Source organism: Notothenia coriiceps, unplaced genomic scaffold (assembly GCF_000735185.1).
Source record: "Notothenia coriiceps isolate Sejong01 unplaced genomic scaffold, NC01 NC01_scaffold00031449, whole genome shotgun sequence".
Taxonomy (NCBI): Eukaryota; Metazoa; Chordata; class Actinopteri; order Perciformes; family Nototheniidae; genus Notothenia; species Notothenia coriiceps.
The window spans coordinates 1-4,674 of NW_011364150.1; the positions used below are offsets into that span (position 1 = coordinate 1).

At 38.9% G+C, this 4,674-nt stretch overlaps 1 long non-coding RNA gene across 1 annotated transcript; it reads left to right on the plus strand.

Annotated features, from left to right (window-relative positions):
* On the plus strand, positions 1 to 4,173 carry LOC104959955 (uncharacterized). Its single transcript, XR_799940.1, has 3 exons — positions 1 to 81; positions 1,240 to 1,353; positions 1,747 to 4,173. It is a non-coding gene; the product is annotated as an uncharacterized lncRNA (long non-coding RNA).
* Positions 4,174 to 4,674: the final 501 nt, after the last annotated feature.

Genomic DNA, 4,674 nt, shown 5'->3' on the forward strand with positions numbered 1-4,674 from the left:
GCTGCCGCTGCTGCAGCTGATGGGAGACGTGGAGGACCAGAGGGCGGCGGCCATCTTGGGACCCGTCATCGTGCACTGCAGGTACAGAGAGAAAAAGCGTGGATGCAGAGATGGCAAAAGTACACACATCCTTTACTCAAGTAGAAGTACAGATACTCGTGTTTAAAAATACTCTGGTGAAAGTAGAAGTACTGACTAAACCTCTTTACTCAAGTAAAAGTAAAGAGGCTTTGAAATGTACTTCAGTAAAAAGTACCCATAACTAGCAGCTGTTTTAAAGAGTACCTGACCTCCCTTTATATTAATAGAACAATAATGTCATTGTTAGCTAATGAATGTTTCCATGCTGAACAACGGCAACATGACAACGTTTCCATTGGTCCCTCTTCTTTAGAGAAGACCAGGAAATGATGGATACACGGATCGTGTTCAAATCAATAGGCACGCAATGACTCTAAATAATAATGATCACGCCACCAAACACACATTCAGACTAAAGGAACCAGCCTGTTTGGAAAATGAGAGAAGTAGAAAGTACAGGTATTTGAGTTCAACATGTAAGAAGTAGAAAGTACAGGTATTTGAGTTCAACATGTAAGAAGTAGAAAGTACAGGTATTTGGGTTCAACATGTAAGAATTAGAAAGTACAGGTGTTAGTGTTCAAAGTGTAAGAAGTAGAAAGTACAGGTATTTGTGTTCAACATGTAAGAAGTAGAAAGTACAGGTATTTGTGTTCAAAGTGTAAGAAGTAAAAGTGCAGGTATTTGTGTTCAACATGTAAGAAGTAGAAAGTACAGGTATTTGAGTTCAACATGTAAGAAGTAGAAAGTACAGGTATTTGTGTTCAACATGTAAGAAGTAGAAAGTACAGGTATTTGTGTTCAACATGTAAGAAGTAGAAAGTACAGGTATTTGTGTTCAAACTGTAAGAAGTAGAAAGTACAGGTATTTGTGTTCAACATGTAAGAAGTAGAAAGTACAGGTGTTAGTGTTCAAAGTGTAAGAAGTAGAAAGTACAGGTATTTGTGTTCAACATGTAAGAAGTAAAAGTACACCCAATGGGCCCAATGAAGTCACGGATTGATACGGAAGTTGTAGTACCTCCGTTTGGCCACTAGGAATATTTTCCTCAGAGTCCGGAGTACTTCCTGGGGGCTTGAGAGAAACATGGGAACTCTACTACTGTAAGGTACTTTCAAATTACTACATTACCCACAATCCTTTTCTTCGCTCTACAGCGCCGGGATTGGACGGACCGGATGCTTCATTGCCACGACGATAGGTTGTCGACAGCTGCAGCTGGAGGGCTTCGTCGACGTGCTGAGTATCACCTGCCGCCTGCGAGCAGACAGGTAACACTTACACAAAACACACTGTTTTTAAAACCACAACTAAAGGTAGGAGTTTACTTAACATTTTATTTAAATTTTCTAAATATCTTAGTGGTCTGTTTATGCAATTTTTTTGTACTTTGTCATTTTAACATATTTTCCACATATTTGTTGCATTTTTTCAGTCATTTTATTCCTATCTTCTTTGCACACTTTTCTGCATTTTTCCACATTTTGTTTTTTTTGTACATTTTTCGATAATTTTTTCACGTTTTTTTGGCATTTTTTGCATTAAGTTGTCAAATAAATCAGTTTGTTTAAAAAAATCACATTAATAACCTGTGTCTGTGTGTGTGTGTGTGTTTGTGTTTGGTGTGTGTGTGTGTGTGTGTGTGTGTGTGTGTGTGTGTGTAGAGGAGGTATGATTCAGACAGGTGAGCAGTACGAGTTCGTCCATCACGCTCTGAGTCTGTACGAGTCCCGCCTCTCCGCAGAAACCGGCCAATGAGAGCGCAGTGCCACAGCAGGCGTCGGTTTGAACCAGGAATTGCTCTGACATAAAGCGAGTCATTTGTAGAGCTTTACGATTGACGGACACCTCGGACAGCCAATCAGGAGTGATGTGGGCGGAGCCTGTTGAAGGGAAGATGGAAGGTAAATTCTGGAAAGGGGAATCTATCCGTTCTTCTTCTTCTTCTCTGCCGTTTCTTCTTCGTGTTTTTTGGCGAGCGTTTCTTCAGAGGAGCTCAAAGACTCGCTTCTCTTCGGATCGTGTTTTTATTCACTAACCAGTATGTCCCGTTACCTTTTTTTTCCTGTCACGGAGACGTAGAAATAATAGTCTGAAGTCGATGGTTCAATAACACTGTTGTGTTTTATGTGTCTTATAGGGTTTCAAATGTTTTTATAATCGTGATGTTCTGATATAACAATGGCTGTTGGTAAAATGACTGTTAGCTGGTTGCACCTTTGGTTACTCGACCATCAATGAACCAACATCTCCTCGCCGCTTTTGTGACATCTGCACTTCCTACGTTACTCCATGATTCACCTACGAAACGTTTTAAAGTCTATCCAGCACCATGATGTATCTATAAAGTCATTTTCATGGTTTCACAGGTCTAAAAACTACAAACTCATCCGAAATACTACATTTATCAAACTTACCCTGAAATGCTAGCTTGCTAACTAGCAAACACACTAATCTTGACCCTTGTGCCTTAATAGGGACATTTCTGGCTGTTTAATTTTACATTTTTAAAATAATTTTATTGATCAAAATTGTGAATTCAGCCCCGATAATAAGTGAATATCCAAAATGCAGCCTGCCGAAGCCAAAAAGGACAGAAAAGTCCCCATTAAAACCATTTATTTATTATCAAATTACCTCTTAATATCCTGCTCTGTATTATCCATCTACAGCCCCTGCTCCTACATTTTACTTTTTACTTTTTTTCTTACATTTCTGCAGTAACGTATGAAATGCTGACGTCACAAATGGAGCCAACGTTAGCCATAGATCACTAGCGAAAAGCTAACACACCAATGTAAAGCTAATAAGTTAATGCTAAGCTAGTTCTCGTAATACAGCAATCTCCATAGAGGCTAATGCTAGTTTTAGTAACTCAGTGTTCGTCTGCATTAATGTCAATAAATGGATGCTAAGCTATAAGCTCATGCTACTATTAGCTCGCTATGCTAATCAATATTGTTTTAAAAACAATTATATCTAGTATTTAACTGCTAAATAGTAATTTGTTAATTGTTTGTTACAACTATTTTATTTGTTTAAGTACAGCTCCCATAAGGCGTTTACTAATATGATGGGAGTTGTAGTTTTTAAATAATAAAACGTGTCTTTTATTTTAAATAATGGACACAAAATCAAGCTTTTAGAAAAACAAATGAATACATATATTATTAAAAAAAGATGGAGGCTAGTTAAGCCAATTACTCAGTCACAATTTATTTGATCAATCAATTAAATATAATTAATGAACTACATATTTTTGCTGAGAAATGTTGTGCTGCTAGTAGTTAGCCTTGTTTCCTGCTTTGACAATTATCCTGTTGTGTAATATTATATTGCTTTATACCAAAAATGTGAAATTATTTACGTCACGATGGTGCAGTCATCTCATCGATGTGCTGTTGTAAAATCTAGTGTTACTTATGGTGTATCAAAGTAATAACAACTTTATTTTTATACTGTTTTTACATGTTTTTGATGTGTTTTAGCATTTGTCGACGCAAATTTGGGGGTACTAAACTCACCACATCTCTTAATCATGAATTTAACTGTCCCAAACTGCATATTTTAGAATAAAATGTGAAACAAAAATGGGGTGGTTTTTGTCAATTAACATTGTACAGTACATGTAAAAGTGCTATTAATGTGGGACGTCCTGTTTCCAATCCACGGATTACAAACAAACACGGAAAACTTGCTGCTAAAACTGGGACCATTTGGGAGCGTCAGGACCGCTGACGGACAGTAACCGAGAGAAACTTTAAAGACTCTTCTTTTTCTATGTATTTTTGTATTTATTCCTTTTTTCTTGTAATACAATCAAAAGTGTTTCTGAGTGTGTCTTCACGGGACCATCATCAACACAATTTCCCACTTCAATTCAGGATCGATTTCCAACCCAAAATGGCTCAAATTTGGCAAATACAGTGGTGCAGTGACCCTGAAGGCAGCATCTCCCCGGTCCAATGGGATTTCTAGATGTGATTTTGGGATTAATGCAGAAAACAATCTCTGTGGCAAACCACTGCTAAGCTAAAGGCGGCTAATGTTGGGCTATAAAGGAACTACAGCACGGTCACATGACTTCACGTCACCACCGCTAAGCTAAAGGCGGCTAATGTTGGGCTATAAAGGAACTACTGCACGGTCACATGACTTCACGTCACCACCGCTAAGCTAAAGGCGGCTAATGTTGGGCTATAAAGGAACTACAGCACGGTCACATGACTTCACGTCACCACCGCTAAGCTAAAGGTGGCTAATGTTGGGCTATAAAGGAACTACAGCACGGTCACATGACTTCACGTCACCACCGCTAAGCTAAAGGCGGCTAATGTTGGGCTATAAAGGAACTACAGCACGGTCACATGACTTCACGTCACCACCGCTAAGCTAAAGGCGGCTAATGTTGGGCTATAAAGGAACTACAGCACAAGGAACTACGCAGTCACATGCTTCCGTCACCACCGCTAAGCTAAAGGGGCTAATGTTGGGCTATAAAGGAACTACAGCACGGTCGGTCACATGACTTCACGTCACCACCGCTAAGCATGTAAGAAGTAGAAAGTACAGATATTTGTGTTCAACATGTG